The sequence below is a fragment of the Triplophysa rosa genome, linkage group LG25 (assembly GCF_024868665.1).
Source record: "Triplophysa rosa linkage group LG25, Trosa_1v2, whole genome shotgun sequence".
Lineage (NCBI taxonomy): Eukaryota > Metazoa > Chordata > Actinopteri > Cypriniformes > Nemacheilidae > Triplophysa > Triplophysa rosa.
The window spans coordinates 1435472-1448262 of NC_079914.1; the positions used below are offsets into that span (position 1 = coordinate 1435472).

Genomic DNA, 12791 nt, shown 5'->3' on the forward strand with positions numbered 1-12791 from the left:
CATGTGGTTAGATGGACCAGCTCCCTGCTGTCTAGGTGTGTGAAGCTAAACTCAATGCATTCCATGACTTTTGATTAAACATGTTGCCTCTTCAACTGAACTGCATAGAGTAATAACAGAATATTACAAATTTAAAGGAGGTAAACAAGGACCTTGTGAGAATAATGTGACCTGTGATCTTAAACAGCTGGGGTTAGACTAGGTTAGGGTCAAGCCAGGTCAGAGGCAGGGGCCTGAGGAAGGGGTTCGAGTCTTGAGGGCCAACCCCAGGGTGTCCCCCATATGTCAGTATGGTCCTGTACACCCACTTCCTCATTGATAGATTGCCCCTCAACTTGATGTTCACCTCAACTTAGTAATTGTTTTAAGAGAATTGCCGACTTGCTGACTGATGAACTGTCAGATGCAGAACAGTTTTCAACACCTCAAAAAAGCCATTGCCACTGAAGACCTGGCAAAATAAATGAGCAAAGACACTCGTACAATATTTATGCCTCCAGTATTCGTAACCCCAGCTATTAGTGTAATGGCACAGTGAAGCAGTACAAACAAACATGCAGTTGGGTGGGGTTGATGGGGTTCAGACAGCTGTTGTGTAAAGAAGTGGGGGCTAAGTGTGGCATTCCAGTATTCTGTCTCGTCTGAGCGGCTGCACTCTTGCCCCATCTAGATCCCAATCATTGTTGCCTGCCATGCAGACCGCTGCGGGCTCCACTTCTACTCGTTTACGCTAAACAATACAGTCCAAGAAAAGAAAACTTTAAAGTTTGAGAAAAGAGTTTTCGTCTGCGTTTGAGCTTAATCAGTAGCGCCAGGTAAATTGTTGAGCACTTACAGTGACGTTAAATCAAGTGAAATCAAAGAGGGAAACATCAATATTGTATTTACCGAGTTAAATTTAACCTGTAATAGTCTTTAAAATGTTTCAGGTGTGTTGGTTCGAGCAATAAAATATCAAAATAACATTGTGCCAGTTACATATACCAAACACTAAACCACTCATCAGGCTGCAGAATTAAATTTTTGTCCTCACTGTCTCCGTCAAACAGACCATAAATAGACACAACATACAGTAAGTAAAAACCAGAAAATAAAGTCTGCTCACTGAGGCTGATTTTGTAAAAAGAAAAATCTTGTCAGGTTAATTTTTCTTGGTGAGGTCAAGTGGAGCGTTGCTGGGAAATATTTTGGAAGCATATTCACTCCACCAGTGATTTATACTCAACTGAATTTGACCTTATTTTGGACTATTCTTCAACAAAATTGGTACAGAACTACTGTTTCATTTTGATTTTGTATGGTTTAGCAGGATTGAAGTCAATGAGACCTACTCAGACAAAAAATGAGTGAGAAAAAAAAATGTGGTAAAAGACAAACATAAAGCAGTACTTCCAAGCTCTTTTTGAAAGCACTGAAATTCAATTATATGAGATCACTTACATTTGACTGGTGGCTTGCTGATTTTGTGTATTTAACAAGCTGCCCCTAGATTGTGCCTTGCTCCAAAGAGGAAGTGCTATACAGTTTAATTCAGGGTTTGTTGGACCACCTGCTGTTTTTATTGGTCAGGGTATTCTGTTGACTGCAATTGTTAAACTCCTCAAGCTTGCAGTTCAGCCCTCATGCAAGCAGGTCAGCTCATCTCAGGGTGGGGATGCTGCCAATTCAGGCAGCGAACAGGTGCGGCCCTTCACTCGATGAGCAGTGGGTGAGTGAGATCAAAGCTCACAGCGTCTAACAGTGACCCCAGAACTGTCTCAGTAGACTCGCTTGTTATTTTTAATGGAAACTCTGGACATATGAGCTCTCTCTGTGTGCCTTGCTTATAACAGAAATTGTAGTGGATCAGAGGCATAAGAACAACCGTTAGAATTAAGGGTGGTGGTCATGTCTCCCACACTTAAATTCTCTCCTTATTTTTGGCAGACATAAAATGCCTTTAGTTTTTGTGAAATATGTTTCTTTTCCTAGAAACACTGGAGCTGCGGTTGTAGTGTAGTCTATCATAATTACTGTAAGCATTTGAAAATGTGCCTTTGGGCAATTCAGATAAAGGATTTCTAAGCAGACAAAAATAGAGTTTGAGTGTAAAAAATTAATTATGCTTTTACTCAGTAAAGACTTTTTCCCCAAGCGGTTCTGGATACGTGCCATACATATATTGTTTCTTAATTTTGCTCTCCTCACCTGTGAGACACTCTGGACTGAATTGTTTCACAATTTGTTGAACAATGTTGAACAAAGTTTAATGGTAGGTTAAAATGAACAGCAGTATAGGATATGAGACCACACTGTAGTTGTGATTTCAAGCTCTGTACCTCATTACATCTAAAGGAACCGCCTCTTGTTTTCCATTTATTATCTTGAAGTAACTGCCATACTTGAGCCACAGCCATTGTGGTCTAAAATGTACTTTATTTTTTTTAATGGTGGTTTCCCTTTCTGTCGGTCTCTCGACGTTGTGTCGAACCGACAGAATGGGGTTTGTCTTGAGAACCTATCATCTTCTGAGTATTTAGAAAAGGCCAATGAAAATTGGCGAATGAAATTTGCATGCCGGGCTCCTCCCCGGATGTCCGGGTATAAGAGGGAAGCCGGCTTGCTCATTCATTCACCTTTTGTTCTTCAGAGCCTACGCATCTGGTGAGCTTCTCTACGATCTTGGTGATCATTCTTTCTGCTGGAATCTACGACGTGGACAGCGGACGGTCCCTTCCTGCAGTGACTCTCCCCTGGGCGTCTCGGCAGTTCCGGAGGTGTTCGAGCAAATTTCCTTTTCTAAAAGAGCAAATTTCTCCAGCGTGGCTTGTCCCGCTGTTCTCATGGGTGCAACACACTCATCGAGGAGGAGGACGGACACAATGCCTGCTTCCAGTACGCTGGGGCAGACGTTGTGGATACGTCCTGCCCGCACTGCGGGCGGTGACGATTCAGACGTTGCGTCACAGGTGGCTGTGTTCCCACGGGACTCAGCCACCACCTCGTTTGCTCCCCTGCCGTCCGCTATGGCAAGCAGCGAGGGTGATATGAGGATTACTGTGAGCGATAATCCGCCAGCCACGGCTCACGGACCGTTCACACCTCGTCTCGCTCGTCTGACCGTTCCCCAGGAGACGGTCCGCCGTCTTATTCCTCAATCACGTATTTGGACACGATGCGTGATGATGAGATGTCTCTTGCAGCATCGGGGGGTGACGTACTGCCATCCGACGATTCCTCGGGCTCCCTCCCTCGGGGGGTCGAGCCCAGGAAAAAGCGGACGTCGAGATGTCGGCCATGCTTTCCCGGGCCGCCGTGAGTGTTGGGTTGCAGTGCCCGCACTGCCTCTCCCGGCACTCGTGGCTGGCTACATGGCGCCTCAGGTTTGAGCGCGGCTCCAAGCCGCGCCCGCCCCCAGTGCCGTGTTTACCGGAAGTGCATGAGGAACTTTGTAAGACCTGGAACGCCCCTTCCCGGCACGTTTCACGTCAAACAAAGTTCTGTCACCCTCTCTTCCCTCGAGGTTGAGACAGCTGGAGGATACGTCGGTGTCCCCCAGGTGGAGTATGCCGCCGCGGTGCACTCGTGCCCGTGGGGGGCTCAACCTAGACTCCCGTCCAAAGCATGTGGTGTCTCGGCATCTCTGGTGTCGAGAGCTTACATTGCAGCGGACCAAGCTGCCTCCTCTCTCCACGCTATGGCTCCTGCCAGACCAGGGCATTGAGAGAGCTCCACGAGGGTAAGACCGACCCAGCGCTTATGCAGGAACTCCGCGCCGCCACCGACCTCACTCTACGGGTGACCAAGGTGACCACGCGGGCCCTGGGTCGGACGATGTCCACACTTGTGGTCCATGAGAAACTCCTCTGGCCAATCCTTGCGCAGATGAGTAACGCTGAGAAGGTCCGCTTTCTCGACGCACCCGTCTCGCAAGGGGTGGCTGGTTGGTGTTACTGTCGAGCCGCAGCGGCCCCGCTCTCCCCCCGCCCGTCGGGGGGGCGCTAGACCCACACGCGGCCTCCCCCGGAGGGTTCTCGACAGTAAGAAGCAGTCCTCCGTGCCGCAACTCGGCCGCCTCGGCCGTCGAGTCCCGTGCACTGTCTGCTTCCCAGCAGCCCTGGTCCTCTTCAACGCCCTCCAGCTCTGGCACCCCCCACTCAGGCGGCCCCCCCTGGAGGAGACAGCGAAGAGGAGACCATCGCCCCATCAGCAGCCACGGCGAAGCGGCCATCATGAGAAGACCTCAGGGGGATCGAGGCTACCATTGGGCCCGACCCCAGCCACATTGCTGGGAAGTCGGATAGGGACGGATCCTGCCCCGTCTCTCCATCTGCTGGCCCCGTCCGGGGGGTTGGCTCCCACTTACTCTCAAAAAGGAGAATTTCCTCTCTCTCTGGGTTACCACAGCCGCTCTCACCCTCTGCACGACGGTGAACGGCAAACTCGACGTTGCGTCATGGTGAAGCGCAATGTCGAGTATAAATACCAGCCCTCAGCACTCTCAGTCAGACAGTGCGTTGAGCTGCGCAGTCGCCAGGCAGGAAAAACAGCAGAGCCGATCTCCTCCCCGGGGGACCTCCCCGGCAAGGAATCCGTACTGCTAGCCATCGAACCACCTCCCGGGGGGACGATGAAAAAGATCGTACCTTAGTCCCCGTCTCATTCTGGGAGCCTGTCCGGCTTCCCAGGCTGTCAGACTGGCTAGGGAAGACGATCCGTCTCGGCTACGCGATCCAGTCGCCTCACGCTCACCAAGTTCAGCATCCGATATACCTCAGTCAGAGGCTAGGATGTTCCCGTACTTCGGGCCGAGGTCGCCACCCTTCTGGTGAAGGGAGTGATCGAGCCCGTCTCACCAGCCGAGATGTTCAACGGGTTTTACAGCCTGTACTTCATTGTTCCCAAGAAAGGCGGGGGGTTGCGCTCTATCTTGGGTCTGTGTGTTCTGAACAGGCACCTACACTATAGCTGCCTTTCAGGTTGATCACGCAGAAGCGCATCCTGACGTCCGTCAAGTGTCAGGACCGGTTCATGGCACTCGACCTGAAGGACACGTACTTCATGTCTCGATCCTCCATCGACATCGGCCATTCCGACGGTTCGCGTTCGAGGGACGGGCATATCAGTACCGGGTCCTCCCCTTCGGTCTGTCCCTGTCTCCACGAGTCTGTACGAAGGTCGTGGAAGCCACCCTCCTTCCCCGTAGGGAAGGAGGTGTGCGGGTACTAACTATCTCGACGACTGGCTCAGTTTTGGCACACTCTCGAGATCTGTTGTGTACACACAGGGACCTGGTGCTCCGGCACCTAGATCGGTGGGGCTACAGGTCAACTGAGAAAAGAGCAAGCTCTCCCCGGTGCAGAGCATCCTCTTTCTCGGTATGGAACTCGACTCTGTCCTCACGAGCGGCCCCGCTCACCCCCCGGGGGGGCGCGAGACCCGCGACGAGGAAGCCCGCTCCCTCGCGGCCTCCAAGAGGCAGCGCGACTGACTAGCGTGCCCGATCAGTGTTGAACTGCCTGAAGATCAGACAGTCAGCGGTCCCCCTGTAACAAGAGGCTCCTGGGATACATGGCATCCTCGGCGGGGGTGGTCCCCCTCGGGTCGATGCACATACGACCGCTCCAACACTGGCTGCAGAGTCAAGTTCCTTGGAGAGCGTGGCACACCGGCAGCAAGCATATGGTCACACGCTTTTCTGCCGACACACCCTAACCCCCTGGTCTCCATGACCTTCTTGCGGACAGGGGTCCCCTTTGGGATGCCGTGTGCAACGGGCAAGCAGTGTCGGTGCGGTGGACGGGCCCCCGCCTGCGTTGGCATTTCAACTGCCTAGAATTGTTGGTTGTGCTACTTGCATTGAGGAGGCTACTACCTCTCATGCATGGAAGCACGTACTGGTCCGGTCTGACAGCACAGCTGCTGTGGCCTTTTCTTTCACTCACAGCAGCTAACATGACTCGCCCGAACGCCTCCTCCTCTGGAGTCAGCAGGTGATCAGCTCCCTGCGAGCCACACACATCCCAGGCGTCCTGAACCAGACAGCCGATGCGCTCTCTCGTCAGTCGACGAGAGGCTAAGGGCTTCGGCCACTTGGCGGCTATACGCCCATAGGTGGCGCCTCTTCTCGTCCTGGTGCTCTTCTCTGCGAGAAGACCCGCGGAGTTGCTTGGTCGGGTACGAGCTGTCCCGTCCTCAAGAGAGACGGGGGGAGTAACCTCTCCCCCTCCACACTGGGAATGTATGTAGCCGCTACGGCCGCTCATCATGACCCAAGTGCTCGGTAGCCTCTGGGACAGCACGACCTGGTCATTAGGTTCCTAAGGGGCGCGAGAGGGTGACCACCTTACCCGCGCTCCGTACCCTCTTGCGACCTAGGTAGCGGGCCTCAAGAGGCCCCGCCCCCTTCAAGCCTCTCGGGGTTGCCGCTCTTTCTTGATAAAGACGGCTTTCCTGATGGCGCTCACCTCGAAGAGGGTAGGGGATCTACTAGCACCCTCCGTGTCCACAGATTGCCTAGAACACGGGGCCGGGATTCTCACGTTATCTTGAGACCCCGCCCCGGCTACGTGCCCAAGGTTCCCACCACTCTCCCGAGAGACCAGGTGGTGAACCTGCAGGCGCTCCCCACCGGGGAGGAAGACCCAACCTATCCGTGTTGTGTCCAGTACGCGCACGGCGCCTCTACTTGGACCGCACGCAGAGCCCAGAAGCTCTGAGCAGCTCTTTGTCTGTTTCGGAGGTCAGCAGAAGGGAGGGCTGTCTCCAAACAGAGGCTGGCGCACTGGATCGTGGATGCCCTCGTTAGGGCATACCGATCTCAATTCGCCCCTGCCCGTTGGGAGTGAGGCACACCCCTCATGGGCACTGGCTCAGGGCGCCTCTCTGGCAGACATCTGCAGAGCTGCGGGTTGGGCTATGCCCAACAACTCCGTGAGGTTCTAATACCTACGCGCGGAACCGGTGTCAGCCCGCATCCTGGCAAGGTGTGGGACCGGCAGCCGGTAGGGCATACGCCTGCGGAAGCCCTTCCCCCTCCGGGGGGAGCAGTGGCGATCCCGCCTCACTTCTTTCCCCTCGGGTAAAGAACAGGCATTCCATCCATCACTAAGCACCCTTCCAGGGGACAGGCTGGGCAGAGCAGCCCTGCCCCCTTAGGCCGGGGAACAGTTGAGTTATCTCCCACATAGCTCTAACCGGACCTAGTGCTCCAGACGTGGTAACCCCCCCTCCGTGGGCTGTTCCGTCTGATGTATCCTCATGAATGGTTCCCACCTTGGCAACCCATGACCTCCCCAGGTGGACTCCCACCTTGCGGTTAACTCCTGCAGTCCGCACATTCCTCCCATGAGTTCTCCCCTGATGGTGAGACCATGTGGTGTCTCCACTAATTCCTCCCTACGGTAGGTAGTGGCCTCTGCAGCGTTTTTCCCCCCGGGGGGGGAATAATGCTTACCCAGTGGCCCGTACGGTGCCGGGCGGCTTCTCGCCATTTAGAGAATCAGGCCTCCGCCCGTGACGGCCGGCGTTAGGGGGCTTCCCAACTTTTTGTGGAAAGCTCTGGGTCCCCCTTCCTCTCCACTGGAAGGTCATAATTTCGCGCTAGCGTGTTCGTCTGACTCGCCCAGGCCAGTCAACGTCGCTCCGCAGAGATTGTGACGCGGCTCAGTGCTGTGGCGTTTTCCATAGGAACCCCATTCTGTCGGTTCGACACAACGTCGAGAGACCGACAGAAAGGGAACGTCTTGGTTACGGATGTAACCTCGGTTCCCTGATGGAGGGAACGAGACGTTGTGTCCCTCATGCCACAACACTGGCCGCCCACCCCAGCGGTCGGGGGAGGGTGCTTTAGGCTCCTCAGACCAACAGGTGAATGAATGAGGACGCCGGCTTCCCTCTTATACCCGGACATCCGGGGAGGAGCCCGGCATGCAAATTTCATTCGCCAATTTTCATTGGCCTTTTCTAAATACTCAGAAGATGATAGGTTCTCAAGACAAACCCCATTCTGTCGGTTCGACACAACGTCTCGTTCCCTCCATCAGGGAACCGAGGTTACATCCGTAACCAAGACGTTTTCAGCTGTCACAGACAGGCTCAGAAATATGTGACTTGCATGTTGCCATATTAACTAATTGGCACTTTCCCTCTGAAGGGAAATGGCATCCTGACAATGATGATTGGCAGATGGACCCATACAGGCCCAAAAACATTACTAGCAAGAGATGAAATGCCATTATCAGATTTAAGTTGGGGAATTATATAGTTTAATATAAAAAATAGAGTAGTATTTGGTTAGTTATGTAATCTCAACATGGTGGCCACCATGAGGGGGCGACCCACACCCACTGTAGTGTAGGTCACTGGTAGGACTGGAGCAGGGCCGTGCACAGACATTTTGAGGGGCAGTGGCCGAAACCAAAAAAAAGGGCACTAAGGGTTGGCGCAGGAGAAGACAGCACACGCTCTTAGAAATGTCTTTCTACTTATCACACTGTAGTACTCAGTAAATATGTAAATCTATATTTTATGTTGTACTATGTTAAGGTACAGCTCTTTTAAAACATTTATAGTTGCCAATACAGCATTTTCACAATAATGTTGATTTGTTGAAATTTCAAACATTTTTCAACATTATTTGCTGGTGCAAAAGTGATATTTACATTTATGCATTTGGCAGACGCTTTTTTCCAACGTGACTTACATTGCATTATACTATACATTTGTTTCTGAGCATGTGCAATCCCTTGGATCGAACCCATGACCTTGGTGTTGCTAGTGCCATGCTCTAATTACTGAGCTACAGGAAATATTGATGCATTAACATAAACAAATGATTCAATGGTATGCACATGCTCTCCTGCTATTAATATGGTCTTAATAAAATGTTATGTATATACAGTGAGGGAAATAATTATTTGATCCCCTGCTGATTTTGTAAGTTTGCCTGCTTACAAAGAAATGAAGGGTCTATAATTTGTATGCTAGGTTTATTTTAACTGATAGAGACAGAATATTAAAAAAAATCTGGAGAAAAAATGTTATATAAAGGTTATAAATTGATTTGCATTCCAGTCAGTGAAATAAGTAATTGATCCCTTACCAAGCAGCAAGAATTCTGGCTCCACAGATTGGTTGTGTGCCTATATGGACCACAGACTAGTCCTGTCACTTTAGGGAGCACTACTAAATCAGCTTGTTATGTATATAAAAGATGCCTGCCAACAGAATCTGTATCTTTCATTTCAACCTCTAAACCACCATGGTCAAGACCAAATACGTTTCAAAGGATGTCAGGGACAAGATTGTAGACCTGCACAAACCTTGAATAGGCTACAGACTAGTGTTGTTTTGGGCGGCCTGCTTTAATTTTAGTTTTAGTCTAGTCTTTGTGTCAAGCTGTCATTTTAGTTGTTATTAGTTTTAGTCACGTTCATACTCTTTTTAGTCTAGTCAAGTTTCAGTCGACTAAAAGTCTGAGCATTTTAGTCTTATTTTAGTCAGAATTATCCATGACTATTTTCGTCTAGTTTTAGTCGACGAAAACTCATGACATTTTAGTCTAGTTTTAGTCAATGAAAATTGTATTTTAGTCTCTTTTTAGTAATGCAATTCTATTTAACCCAGTCAATATAGTACTTAGTAGTATAGACAAAACCAAAATTTTCTTTTAGCAAAACCCATTTCAAACAAGGTTGTCTTATTATATTATTGTTACCTTATAGACTCAGAATACATCCATTCCAGACACGGAAGACGTCTGATTTGAATTTACGGCCATCGGTAGGGGTGGGAATCTCTAGGCACGACACGATGCGATTCGATTACGATTCAGGGGGCTGCGATGCGATGATAAAATGATTCTCGATGCATCTTTTTCCTATACAAATTTTCTTTTTCTTGCTGTGTGACTATTAAAATCAAAATATTTGTCATAACCCAGACCGATTTTACTTCCAATATCCTTTATTAATAAAACAAATGGAAGTGATTTCGCAAGTCAAATGGAAGGTTACATTTGCCAGCATTGCAAAGAACCAAGAGGAAAAGAGTGACTGTCCTCAGTGCCCTGTAGTAGCATACAGAATGCAGTAAATTAATGCAGACTTTTTTTGCACATAGCACTGGAGCTAGAGAGGTTTAAAGTTTTTATAGTTCACTAAAGTATTTTTTGTCTGAGTGTTCAATTTAACTGGACTTTTATTTTGATGGGTCTTTGGGATACGCTTGAGTTTTTGTTTTTGCCGATAGCTTCACTCAAACAGTAAACGCTCGTAAAATAAACCCTCAGAGCAACTGGAGATCATGTTCATGTTTTCATATCCTCATACAGAGCAGACGCAGATAAATCCTCGACCATCACTTGTGTTGTATGTTAAACTGTACACATAATTCACTCAGACACACAGAACAGCCAGATGACATTAAATAACAGGATTCAGCTCCGCATCTAGGTTAAAGCATCAGACGAAATAACGTTATAACATTTCGTCTCGTCTCGATCAATGAAAATGAAGAGACATTTTAGCGTAGTTTTTATTTTGTAAACCACATTTAGTCTCGTTTTTATTCGTCAACAATATTGCATTATACATTTAATTATAGTCATCGTCACATGACCTGCATTTACGTTGCATCTTGTCTCGTTTTCGTCACGTGATAAAGGTTCACAGGAAAGCAACACTACTACAGACAGAAGTTTGGTTAGAAGGAGACAACTGCGATTATTTATTATTATTTGGAAATAGAAGAAATACAAAATAACTACCAATTGCCCTTGGTCTGGATCTTCCTGCAAGATTTCCCCAATGGGGTAAAGACGATCATGGGAAAGGTTAAAGATCAGCCCAGAACTCCACGGAAGAAGCTTGTTAATGAGTTAAAGACAGTTGGGACCACAGTTAGCAAGCAAACCATTGGTAACACGCTATGCCACAATAGATTGAAATCCTGAAGCACCCGCAAGGTCCTTCTGCTCAAGAAGGCCCGCCTGGCTTGTCTGAAGTTTGACAATGAACATCAAAAATGATTCAGAAAAGGCTTTGGAGAAAGTGCTATGGTCAAACGGGGAGAAAATTGACTCCTGTTTTTGGAGGGAGAGAAATGCTGACTATGACCCCAAGAACACCAACCCTACAGAGAAGCACAGTGTTGGAAACATTATGCTTTAGGGCCTTTTCTCTGCTATGGGTACAGGATGACTTCACTGCATTGAGGGGCTGAGGGATGGGCCCATGTACCGTAAAATATTGGGCTAGAACCTCCTCCACTTAACTAGATCACTGAAGATGGGTTGTGGATGTACCTTTAACATGACAAAGACCCAAAACATATTGCCAAGACAACCAATGAGTGGCTTAAGGAGAAGCACATTAAATGTCCTAGCCAGTCTCTAGACCCTAGTCCTATAGAAAATCTGTGAAAGAGGCTAAAACTCCAATTTGCTGAGTGACAGCCAAGAAACCTTAAAGATTTACAGACGAGTGGACTAAATGTATCCTGACACATGTGCAAACCTGGTGACCAACTATCAGAAATTTCTTACCTCTGTGCTTGCCAACAAGGGTTTCTCTTACAAAGTTATTTTTTCTTGGGGATAAAATACTTATTTCACTGACTGAAATGCAAATCAATTTATAACCTTTATATAACATTTTTTCACCAGATTTTTTTTATATTATGTCTCTAGCAGTTAAAATAAACCTACCATAAAAATCATAGAGCCTTCATTTCTTTGTAAGCAGGCAAACTTACAAAATCAGCAGAGGATCAAATAATTATATCCCCCACTGTATGTTATAGATTACCGGTTTCAACAAAGAAAATAGATAGTGGGAAATGTACTGCACAGCGGTTACAGTGTGACAAACTGTCAGCTTTGTGAAGGCATTTTCTACAAAGTGTGCCAATCACAGCAAATTTGGTGTTATTTATATCAGATCGATACAACAATTTGATTTGACAAGAATTCTCATTTTCTTATGAGAACATGGATATTTTGTACAAGTTGTTAGCAGTTAGCACCAATAGCCTAATAGAAAACCAGGAGCAAAACATTACAAACAAAAAACAAACGATCAAATTATTAATTCTGCGTATCAAGCACTGTCTGTAATGTAAATAATGTCCTTACAGTGATGGGATGAATAAACTTCTCAAACTGTCATCTTGACTCAAGCGTGCGGACATTGTCACGGTCCCACCGTCTTGTTTATGAAATTCTAGTCGTGTGGTGGGATCGGGACAGAGTTCTTGGGTTTTATGTGGGAAGACCATGAGATGTTTATGCCTCTCATGTGTTTTTCCAGTGTCTCGTCTCTGTTCCCGCCATCTCGTTTCCTCGTTATCCTTCCCTGAGTGTTTATGTCCCACACCTGCCCCATGTAATTATCCCTCGTTTGTCTTGCCTTTAAATACCCTCGTGTTTCTTTGTCTTGTGCTCGTGAGTTGTACTTCGTCGTGGATGTGTATCGTGTCAGTCAGTGTTCCTGTGTAAAGATCCCAGTCCAGTCTTTGTAAGTGTTTAGTCTAGTTTGTCAAGTTATGTTTAGTCAAGTGTTATGTTAGTTTAGTCCAGTCTAGTTTATTTTTCCTGTCTTGTTTTTTACCTCCTCGTGGGTGTTTTGTTTCTGTTTTGTCTCTTGTTTAATAAATATATATTACGTTAACCCCTTCATTGCCATTGCCTGCCTGCATTTGGGTTCTTGCCGCCTAACTGACAGAATACACGAGCCATCACTGAACCCAGCAGGTAGCATGAGCACTGAGCGGTCCCACGTAGCTCGCCTCCTCTGCGGACTTCGCCAGGGGAA

The 12791-nt window shown here is 48.1% G+C and overlaps 1 protein-coding gene across 1 annotated transcript in view; it reads left to right on the top strand.

The window, feature by feature from the left end:
• The window catches only part of LOC130549216 (polycystic kidney disease protein 1-like 2), a 47340-nt gene that overhangs the window by 25554 nt on the left and 8995 nt on the right, over positions 1-12791 (top strand). The window lies entirely within an intron of this gene.